This window comes from Taudactylus pleione, unplaced genomic scaffold, assembly GCF_031769625.1.
Source record: "Taudactylus pleione unplaced genomic scaffold, aTauple2 ptg001123l, whole genome shotgun sequence".
NCBI classification, from domain to species: Eukaryota; Metazoa; Chordata; class Amphibia; order Anura; family Myobatrachidae; genus Taudactylus; species Taudactylus pleione.
In genome coordinates, this window is record NW_028285524.1 from 3,160,823 (window position 1) to 3,172,921 (window position 12,099).

Below are 12,099 nucleotides of genomic sequence, written 5' to 3' on the forward strand. Positions count from 1 at the left end.
TCTCTTATGGGTGCTGTTCTGTCTCCTGCCTTACTCTGCTTGTCTTCCTCACTCCCACATCTCCTATGGGTGTTGTTCTGTGTCCTGCCTTACTCTGCTTGTCTTCCTCACTCTCATATCTGCTATGGGTGTTGTTCTGTGTCCTGCCTTACTCTGCTTGTCTCCCTCACTCCCACATCTCCTATGGGTGCTGTTCTGTCTCCTGCCTTACTCTGCTTGTCTCCCTCACTCTCAGATCTCCAATGGGTGATGTTCTGTCTCCTGCCTTACTCTGCTTGTCTGCCTCTAAATTTTACCTCTCCTATGGGTGTTGTTCTGTGTCCTGCCTTACTCTGCTTGTCTTCCTCACTCCCACATCTCCTATGGGTGCTGTTCTGTGTCCTGCCTTACTCTGCTTCTCTTCCTCACTCCCACATCTCCTATGGGTGCTGTTCTGTGTCCTGCCTTACTCTGCTTGTCTTCCTCACGCTCACATATCCTATGGATGCTGTTCTGTCTCCTGCCTTACTCTGCTTGTCTTCCTCATGCTCACATCTCCTATGGGTGTTCTTTCTCCTCCTGCTCGTCCTCCTCCATCTCAGCACTGTTATATATGCATGTCCTTCTTGCTCCTGCCTCTCCCTGTTTGATTGTGGACCCTATGCCTGGATTAGAATACAGTAGTTTTTGTTGGTGTGTCCTATTGGAGTAGAGCAATAGGCTCATGTGGAATTATGAAATGGAGTTTAGGCAAGACAGTTTGTCCTTGACCAGGTAACTGGATTTATTGTGAAAACAGCAGGTACTGTACAGGGAAAAAGCAGTATGTGCAATGGTTAACACACAGTGATGGTATTGCAGTGTTAGCCTAGAGTAAGCAAGGAGTAGTTTGGCAATGTGATTCAACTGGTGTAGAATGCACGTTACACTGTTGAGGCCAGTGGGGCACTTAGGCACCTTACTGGTGGTGGAACAGTGTGGTTCTACAGCCTTTGTGGCCCTGAGGCGGATTGGGAATTTAAAGTGGCCCTGGATAATTTTCTGAAAGCAGCTCAACATTGGTTAACTGAAAGAGCAACTCACAGACATTTCCACATGCCGAAAAAAGGGTGTGTCCTTATGAGAAAGGCGTGTCATGTCAAATACAGTGGCCATGAGCCACTCCTCTTGTTTTAGTCGCACTTGGTGTATGCCCAATCTCTCTCTCCAGTGAATAGACACACTGCACATTTTCACAGTATCTATTCAGTGAGTGAGAGTGGGTTTGCCAACCTCCCCCACCACAAGGGGCGCTCTGACTCACAAGACAAGGATGTTCTCATCTTGCGATGTTAAGAGATCCTCCACAGGCCACTCTGCTTGCTATGACAGATGTCAGTACACTGCCTGTCATGCAAGTGTGTCACTACTACTAGACCAAGTAGAGCCGAGGGTGAAATGTTTAAAAAAAAAATGTTGTGTGTACTAAATAAAAATACACCTTACCTATATTGTGGTTTCTCTGCAACAGGGAACCTCTGGTGAAATTGATCCTTCATGGACTGGCAGCGTCGGTATTCACTATTCATGCAGGAGTTCACATGGTCCGGAAGCCGCCTGATTGCCTAGGAATAAAGCCAACGTCATCATCATGTAATAGCAATTCAACCAGATAATACATAGTAACAGAAGTTTTGGGGCAGGGCAAAATGTGAGTTTCTCTGATCTAACAATTTTATATTAATAAAATAAATTTGCTAATTTGGTAGCATTTGTATATATGGTTTCTAGAATTGAAGATTATTGTCCCCCAGCCTTTTCTTCTAATCCTATCAGCGGTCATAATACTGACCATGGGGATTCTGTTGGTTAGAATGCCATGGCCGGAATCCCACCATCTGTCAGAATTCCAGCTGCCGGAATCCCGAAGATAAGTATAGAGGTTAGGGGATAGGTTTAGGCACTAGGGGGAGGGTTGGGGTTAGGCACTAAGGGGGGAGGGTTACGTTTAGGCACTGGGGGGAGGTTAGGTTTAGGCACCAGGAATGGAGGGTTAGGATTAGGGAAAGGGTGGGGTTAGAATATCGACCGATGGGTGTCGGTATCCTAACCCTGTCGGGATGCCGGCATCTGAATTTTGACTGCCAGGATCTCGAGCACCGGCATCCCGTACGCAACCAAGTGGTCCTAATGATGGAGGGGGATAAAGTGGTGGCTGCATTGCTCACAGGGAGGGAGGACACTAGGCTGGATGGGGAGGGAGCTGGGGGGAAGGGAGAGAGTGATATATGAGAGGGTCACTGGGCTAGAAGGGACAGTGAGATGAAGAGGGTGCACTGGGCTGGATGGGGAGGAAGGGCAGATTGGGGGTGGGAAGGGGGCACACTGGGTTGAATGGAGTGGACTGTTACTGTGCTGGCTGGGGGGTTTTAAGAGGTGGGGCAGTGAGAAGGGGGCTGGTTGAGGGAAGGGGGAGACACTGGGATGGTGGGGGTTTGCAGGACACTGGGTTGAAGAAAGGGGAGACACAGGGATGGGAGCACTAACTTGGGGCTGTTGATGTTCCATGTCCGGCATGCCTGGCCCCCGCACACTCACTGGAACAGCGTCCAAAGCCACAGCAGCCTGCAGAGCAGCACCTCAGATCTGGCTGCTGCTGGGATCTGAGAGACAGGAGGTCCAGGAGCCGGGTTGAGAGTGGTGGTGCGATGCGGTCTGGCCCGGATGGGTGAGACTGCCGGACCGTCAGTCTCAGGCAGCCGCCACCACTGAGAGCCTTGCTGCTGAGCTGAACTGATTGGAAGCGGGGCCTCTCTCCAATTCAGTGAACATGAGCTGAAGCTGGGTCGCCTCCCGATAAGCGATGGCCGGGACACAGTTTAAAATAAATAAATGAATAAAACAGAAAAAATATATATTTTAGTAGCGCCAACATGGTCCAGCCCACCGGGGAAAATCCCAGTGAAGTCAATGGCCATTCCGCCCCTGCTTGTCTCTGTGGCAGGATCTAGAGCATGTGGGACACGTCTGTGCACTCAATATGCTGGAGTAGAAAGACACATGGCATGGCCGCATATGTGCAGTAGCACATTCAGCATGATGGACCTAATGCCTGCCAGCTCTGGGGAAACAGATGGAGGCAGCTCAGTGTGCACCCCTCGCTCAAGGATGTCTCCTGTCACAGAAACACAAAATTCCTGACATTTAACAGACATGTCAACAATGTTACTATCGCTAGTCATATGAAATGCATTCGCTATTGCATCTACTGGCTCACTGACAGAATGACATGTGCCAGCGACATACTTAAACCTGTCATAACACTCTCTGCTAGAAAGCAAATCTATTTCTTCTTTCTTGTCACATACAAGGTTGCCGGTCTCATCCCTGCAAAGAAAACTTGAGTCACTCAAAGTCTCTGTTATGCATAAGATCACTTTAACAGTCTCTGCAAACACCATGCATTCTGCCTCAATAGCAGACAGTTCAATTGCTGACATCTTTCCTTGTGCAGTTCACAGAAAATTGTCCCCACAAACTCCACACAAAGGGCTTCAATCACAGGCGGCCGTACGGTCTACGACCACACGCCCGCCTCGATGTTTGTCCAGTGCGCATGCCGGCTCCTTCGTGCGCATGCGTGAGACCCGCTACGACCTACAGCGCCGGTCATAGCGGATCTCTTTCCAAAGGGGGTGAGCTGTCGATGTTGATTGACAGCTCGCCCCATTTGGAAGGCGGGCCGGGGGGGTGGCAGCCCAAATGGAGGTGTTTCCATGGGAACACCTGCCGTTTGGGGGAGGCCCCACTGACATCACTAGTGATGTCAGTGGAGAGCTTCCGGCTCTGACAGACCCAGAAGCTCTCCGGGGCTTACGACAAGTGAGACCCTACCCTAGGGTCTCGTCATAAGCCCCGATGGTCGTGATGGTCTATGACCATCGCGACCATCACCCTAGCGGTCGTTAGAGCTGTGGGTGTAAACCCACAGCCTAACGACCGAAACAGAGGCGGCCGGTCAGGATGCAAGCAGACGCCCAGTTTCTGAGTGACCGCTTGCATCCTCCGACCACCTCTGAATGAGGGCCAATATCTCTTAGGGGGTTTTCTTCCATCTGCTCTCACAGAACTCCTATCCAGCAATTGGGCATCCATGCTGTCAGTGTGTACAGGGGCATAGAAAGCAAGCGCGGGCCTGGGGGGGGGCGAGACCTAATTGTGGGGGGCGTGGCCATTCCCCCTTTGGAAAAAATAACATTTGCAGCATGCTGGGGAGGGAGACCCTGAGAGCCTCTCAGCCCAACACAAATCCAGGGGGGCGCGATCAGTGTGGTTGCTCCCCCCACTGGCATTGAAGAAGAGACCGCTGCAGTCTCTCACTGCAGCCCAGTGTGTGCTGGGCTGCTGACAGGTAAGAGGGAGGGGAGTTGGCATCAGACCCGGGCCCCTTCAACAAGCCTTGGCCAGGGTAATTAGTACCTGCTCCCCCCCTCTTGGCGCCCCTACCTGTGTCACAGTTTCATAGACTCACGTGTGTCAGAGGCCATAATTGCTCAATACTCCCCTATGTCTAGGACGTACAGCCCCCGGCGCTGGATAGCTGTTGTTATCAGAGTCCCTCTTTTATTTTCCACAACACATTTGCCCTCTGCAAACTTGACTCTGTATCCTTTCTTGTCAGACACCCATGGCATTGACGTTTGTCACCAAATCTGGTACAAATAACACATCTTGGATGTTTGTGATCAGTGGCGGCTCCTTACCTGTCTGGCCAGGGGGTCTGCATTGCACATCCTCCCTCTCCTCCCTTTCCATCCTGGTGATTGAAGGCTGATGTCACCGGGATGCGTGGCTTAAGTCTGCCAGTTGTGGGGCATGGACTAAATCAGGGGCGTGGCTTAAGCCCAGAGCTGCTGCTAGGCTAGCAGACAGGCTGGCTTTTAGGGGCTGCATTAACTGCAGCCCCTATGAGCCAGATAGGGATGCTATTATAGCAGGGGAGTGGGAAGCCCTTTCTCTGCTATTGCAGTCAGGACTAGCAGTCCCTGGGGGGAGAAAACACCTCCCCCTTGGACTGCCTGTCTGGCTGTGATCAGCAGGGTAGTGCTTCCAATGAGAAGTCACTACCACTGCTGCTAGCCTGCAGTCCCGCAGCCCCTAGGTAAAATCCGCCACTATCTATAGTTTCACCTTTTATACAGACTTTTGTGTCTGTAAGGGTTTTGTTTCCAATCCCTTTGACTGTTACTGGTTTACATGTGCTCAGTGATCGAAACCACTCTTTATTGCAACTGAAATGCCTTGTGGCTCCCAAGTCCATGTAGCAGCATTCTTTCCTGTGACTGTTTGTTACAATTAGGGATGTGCAGGCTCGGATAGGTTCGAGTTTGCACGTGGAGTTCGGATTTTTCCCTCCAAAAAAACGGAACTCAGAACGAGGCAAAACGTCATCTTACATGGACGAACATCATCATTCCTGGTCTTTTGTCCAGGAATGATGATGTTCGTCCATGTAAGATGACGTTTTGCCTCGTTCTGAGTTCCGTTTTTTTGGAGGGAAAAATCCGAACTCCACGTGCAAACTCGAACCTATCCGAGCCTGCACATCCCTAGTTACAATTATATTAAAGGCTAACTTGTTCTTCTTTGTCATAATTCTTTTGTTGCGCGGCATTCACATCTTTCAGTTAGCATTCTGACTCCTTGTGTCCAACTTTGTGACATATGAAACACTTGTACTTGAACCTTTTGAGCTTGTATTTCTTGTGTGTAGCGCAGTATTTTCAGCATTTACTTGAACTGGTATGCATTCCTGGAACTGCAACAGTTTAGTCCGGGCAATCTCTATTGATAGCTTGGTCGTATTAGACTTTAGAGCTACTATCGAATTTAGATATTAGGTTCTATAGCATCACCATTGCGACTTTCTAATTGGACTCACACACATTACTGAAGCTGCTAACGACGTAGACATCATGATCTTATCAATATACTCAATCATGTCTTTGCCTTCACTCAATTTGGTACTGTACAGTGTATACCTCAAATGTATCCTCCTCATGAGACCTTTGACTTCATACGCTGTCTGCAGGGCAATCCACATATGCTGGCCAGTTTGTCCTTAACCATGTAACTGGGTTTATTGTGGTAATAGCAGTTACAGAGTAACAGCAGTATATGCAGGGGTTAATACACAGGTACACAGTGGTGGGGTTGCTGGGTGTTCTGGTGTATCTGGTATAGAATGCGCCATCAGGCTGCTTACTCACTGTGAGTGCCAACAGGGTACTTGGGCACCTAAGCGGTGGTGTTAGAGCATGGTTCTACAGCTCTTGTGGGACACATCCGTGCACCCAGGACACTGAAGGAGGAAGACACGCGGCATAGTAATGCATTCAGAAGAACGGACCTGCTGTAAGAGCTGCACAGGGACCTAGTGCCCATCGGCTCTGGGGAAACAGACGGAGACAGTGCAGAGTGCTGCTCCCCTACCAGTTTTGCCATCTGGTCTGATCTTTGCTCATATTTGAGCATTGTTACTGGGTTTACCCTGTATATTTACTCATCCTCTCCGATCTCACGTCCCAGGATTAACGTACGTGTTCCTTACTTTGACTCCATCCTCAGATACATTCCCTGAACCTCGCTCAGTCCTGTATGTGCTTCTGTTTTCTTATCTGTAAGGTTTTCTCTACAAATGTTTTGTTATATGCACAGTTTAAATGAACTTTTCTCAATATCTAATAATAGCTGTTAAGTGCATAGATTCAGGTTACCTGCTGCTTGTGACATTCCTATATAATGTAAGTTGGAGTGGGGTTCAAGATCAAAGTCCGGGCAGGGGTACCACACCACATTGGCGAGAACTTTGGGGAGTGAGTTTGTTTGCGAGACAGTGTCTGAGCACAGGGGGGTAAGAAGGGGATGGTCTTGGATCCCATCATTTTCATAGCATCCTTGCTCCTAGCTGATCATACATCAGCCCCTCTATATACAGTAACTCTGAAAACTTTTTCTGCTCTGAAACAATCAGATCTTGTTTCTATGGAAACAATAAGGCAAAATTAGTTTCCCCAGCAAATCAATGTCTTTACATTTCTCAGTCCATACATTATACATACATAGTACAAGTCTTATCATTTATTACATCCACCCACATTCCAACATCTCAAATTCTGAATCATAAATTGTCTATATTACATTGATTTATTCCATGTATTAACTTGCACTGCCCAGTAATAAGCATCAGCATTGTAATATTTTACATTTTTAGTGACATTTCTTTTTTACAGACGTGGGTAGGTGGGGTTCAGTCCTATTTTAAGATAACTAAAATTGTGTACAGGTACAAGGCGTTAGCATTTTAATCAGAGTCCTTTGACTTGTGAAATCATTAATTCCCAATAGCTGTGCAGCATTAGACATTTCCACTGAAGATTCTGTGTATCAAATTTGCATTGATATTGGATACCATTTTGGAATAGGCCATAGGTGGTCCACATACTCTGCACTGTTGTGATGATATACAGAATAACTGTGTGTGCTCAACTCAGTGAAATCTGTTTAGATAACTGTAAAATGCCAAGATGGTTGTACTAGCACTATATCACCTATAAAGATGGTTGTACTAGCATTATATCACCTATAAAGATGGTTGTACTAGCATTATATCACCTATAAAGTAGGGGTGAGCGGGTTCGGATTTCTGAAATCCGAACCCCCCCGAGCCCCCCCGATCCGAGTCCAATCCGAGTCAGGCTCGACTTTTCCCGCCTGACTCGGATCTGAAATCGAGGCAAACGTCATCATCCCGCCTTCCGAGTCTCGCAGGTTTTGGATCCTATATAAGGTACCCGCGTCGGCGCCATTTTCTCACTCGGCTGTGGACAGTGAAGAGGGAGGGTGGGAGTTAGGGCTGGCTGGGCTGTGTAGTGTAGTGTAGTGTAGTGCTGCTGTTGTCCACTACTTCAAAGTCCATTGGGGCTGGCTGTGTTGTGCTGTGCTGCTGTTGTTAATAGGGGCTGTGTCCACTACTTCAAAGTCCATAGGGGCTGGCTGGACTGTGTTGTGCAGTCAGTTCTCCATAGGGGCTGTGTCCACTCCAAAGTCCTGTGCTGTGTCCCAGTCCTAAAGGGGTGCTGTAGTGTTGTCCAGGGGGTGCTCTGTCCATCAGGGGTGCTCCCCCCAAGTGCTAAAAAAATAATATATTTTCTGTGTTTGTGAATTGTGTGCGCAGTAGCCGCACGTGCATCAACAAAGTAGTGCCAAGCGTGCGCCTGTGTCATAAGTAAAGGGCCGGCTGGCTTGACCGTTAAAGGGTGCTGTAACCCCCAAAGTACACTCCAGTCCAAACCAAAAAAAAAATTATTTTCTGTGTTTGTGAATTGTGTGCGCAGTAGCCGCACGTGCATCAACAAAGTAGTGCCAAGCGTGCGCCTGTGTCATAAGTAAAGGGCCGGCTGGCTTGACCGTTAAAGGGTGCTGTAACCCCCAAAGTACACTCCAGTCCAAACCAAAAAAAAAAAAATTTTCTATGTTTGTGAATTGTGTGCGCAGTAGCCGCACGTGCATCAACAAAGTAGTGCCAAGCGTGCGCCTGTGTCATAAGTAAAGGGCCGGCTGGCTTGACCGTTAAAGGGTGCTGTAACCCCCAAAGTACACTCCAGTCCAAACCAAAAAAAAAATATTTTCTGTGTTTGTGAATTGTGTGCGCAGTAGCCGCACGTGCATCAACAAAGTAGTGCCAAGCGTGCGCCTGTGTCATAAGTAAAGGGCCGGCTGGCTTGACCATTAAAGGGTGCTGTAACCCCCAAAGTACACTCCAGTCCAAACCAAAAAAAAAAAAATTTTCTGTGTTTGTGAATTGTGTGCGCAGTAGCCGCACGTGCATCAACAAAGTAGTGCCAAGCGTGCGCCTGTGTCATAAGTAAAGGGCCGGCTGGCTTGACCGTTAAAGGGTGCTGTAACCCCCAAAGTACACTCCAGTCCAAACCAAAAAAAAAAATATTTTCTGTGTTTGTGAATTGTGTGCGCAGTAGCCGCACGTGCATCAACAAAGTAGTGCCAAGCGTGCGCCTGTGTCATTAGTAAAGGGCCGGCTGGCTTGACCATTAAAGGGTGCTGTAACCCCCAAAGTACACTCCAGTCCAAACCAAAAAAAAAATAATTTTCTGTGTTTGTGAATTGTGTGCGCAGTAGCCGCACGTGCATCAACAAAGTAGTGCCAAGCGTGTGCCTGTGTCATAAGTAAAGGGCCGGCTGGCTTGACCATTAAAGGGTGCGGTAACCCCCAAAGTACACTCCAGTCCAAACCAAAAAAAAAATTATTTTCTGTGTTTGTGAATTGTGTGCGCAGTAGCCGCACGTGCATCAACAAAGTAGTGCCAAGCGTGCGCCTGTGTCATAAGTAAAGGGCCGGCTGGCTTGACTGTTAAAGGGTGCTGTAACCCCCAAAGTACATTCCAGTCCAAACCAAAAAAAAAATAATTTTCTGTGTTTGTGAATTGTGTGCGCAGTAGCCGCACATGCATCAACAAAGTAGTGCCAAGCGTGCGCCTGTGTCATAAGTAAAGGGCCGGCTGGCTTGACCGTTAAAGGGTGCTGTAACCCCCAAAGTACACTCCAGTCCAAACCAAAAAAATAATATTTTCTGTGTTTGTGACTTGTGTGCACTGTGGCTGCACGTGCATCAACAAAGGAGCAGCGCCAAGCGTGCGCCTGTGTCCCATAAGTAAAGAGCCGGCTGGCTCATTTCTTAAAGGGTGGTGTAACCCACAAAGTGCACTACTCTCCAGCAAAAATAAAAAAATATTTTCTGTGTTTGTGTGCGCTTTAGCCGCACGTATATATCAATATAACATAAATGGAGGACCAAACTTTCTCCGATAAAAATAAAATAGGGAAAGATCAAGAACCACTTCCTCCTAGTGCTGTTGCTGCTGCTGGGAGTTGTTCATCATCCCAGAGAGGAAGTAGGAACATCACTACTTTTACTAAACAATTGACCCTCCAACAGTCCCTAGCGATGAGGATGAAGTAAGACAGCAGTCATCCTGAAGCAAAACGTATAACTGAGGCCTTGACTGCTATGTTGGTGTTAGACGTGCGTCCGGTATCCGCCATTAGTGCAGTGGGATTTAGACAATTGATGGAGGTAGTGTGTCCCCGGTTCCAAATCCCGTCTAGATTCCACCTGCATCCTCAAAGCACAGTGACAAGCATGCGTCTGTCTGTTAAAGGATGGTGTAACCCTCAAAGTGCGCTCCACAAACAATAAAAATATTCTTCTTTTTTTTTCTGTCTTTGTGAAATGTGTGGGCTGTAGCCGCACCTGCATCCTTAAAGCAGCAGCGACAAGCGTGCGTCTGTCCGTTAAAGGGTGGTGACACCCTCAAAGTGTGCTACACAAACAATAAAAATATTCTTCTTTTTTCTGTCTTTGTGAATTGTGTGGGCTGTAGCCGCACTTGCATCCTCAAAGCAGCAGCGACAAGCGTGCGTCTGTCTGTTAAAGGGTGGTGTAACTCTCAAAGTGCTCCAAAAAATAAAAAACTATTTTTTTAATGTGTTTGTGACTTGTGTGCGATGTAGCCGCACGTGCATCAACATAGTAGCAGCGCCAAGCGTGCGCCTGTGTCATAAGTCAAGGGCTGGTTTGAACATCTGGTCCGGACTGAAGGACGTGCCAACAACTTCTGACAAGTCTACTGTCACTGCATATGATACTGTCCTCAAAGCAGCAGCGACAAGCGTGCGTCTGTCTGTTAAAGGGTGGTGACACCCTCAAAGTGTGCTACACAAACAATAAAAATATTCTTCTTCTTTTTTCTGTCTTTGTGAAATGTGTGGGCTGTAGCCGCACCTGCATCCTTAAAGCAGCAGCGACAAGCGTGCGTCTGTCCGTTAAAGGGTGGTGACACCCTCAAAGTGTGCTACACAAACAATAAAAATATTCTTCTTTTTTCTGTCTTTGTGAATTGTGTGGGCTGTAGCCGCACTTGCATCCTCAAAGCAGCAGCAACAAGCGTGCGTCTGTCTGTTAAAGGGTAGTGTAACTCTCAAAGTGCTCCAAAAAATAAAAAACTATTTTTTTAATGTGTTTGTGACTTGTGTGCGATGTAGCCGCACTTGCATCCTCAAAGCAGCAGCGACAAGCGTGCGTCTGTCTGTTAAAGGGTGGTGACACCCTCAAAGTGTGCTACACAAACAATAAAAATATTCTTCTTTTTTCTGTCTTTGTGAATTGTGTGGGCTGTAGCCGCACTTGCATCCTCAAAGCAGCAGCGACAAGCGTGCGTCTGTCTGTTAAAGGGTGGTGACACCCTCAAAGTGTGCTACACAAACAATAAAAATATTCTTCTTTTTTTTTCTCTTTGTGAATTGTGTGGGCTGTAGCTGCACTTGCATCCTCAAAGCAGCAGCGACAAGCGTGCGTCTGTCTGTTAAAGGGTGGTGACACCCTCAAAGTGTGCTACACAAACAATAAAAATATTCTTCTTCTTTTTTCTGTCTTTGTGAATTGTGTGGGCTGTAGCCGCACTTGCATCCTCAAAGCAGCAGCGACAAGCGTGCGTCTGTCTGTTAAAGGGTGGTGTAACCCTCAAAGTGCGCTCCACAAACAATAAAAATATTCTTTTTTTTTCTGTCTTTGTGAATTGTGTGGGCTGTAGCCGCACTTGCATCCTCAAAGCAGCAGCGACAAGCGTGCATCTGTCTGTTAAAGGATTACATCGGTGACAGCATCCAAGTAGGCATGTCAGACAGTCCGTACCTGTACTGGCAGGAAAAAAAAGCAATTTGGAGGTCCCTGTACAAACTGGCTCTATTTTACCTGAGTTGCCCCCCCTCCAGTGTGTACTCCGAAAGAGTGTTTAGTGCAGCCGGGAACCTTGTCAGCGAAAGGCGTAGGAGTTTGCTTCCACAAAATGTGGAGAAGATGATGTTCATAAAATGAATTATCAACTCTTCCAGGGAGACCAGCCTCCAGAACGTACAGAGGGACCTGTGGTTGTGGATTCCAGCGGGGACGAATTAATACTCTGTGAGGATGAGGATGTACACAACACTGAAGAGGGTGAGGAATCGGTGGATGAGGAGGATGAGGACGACATCTTGCCTCCGTAGAGCCAGTTTGTGCAGGGA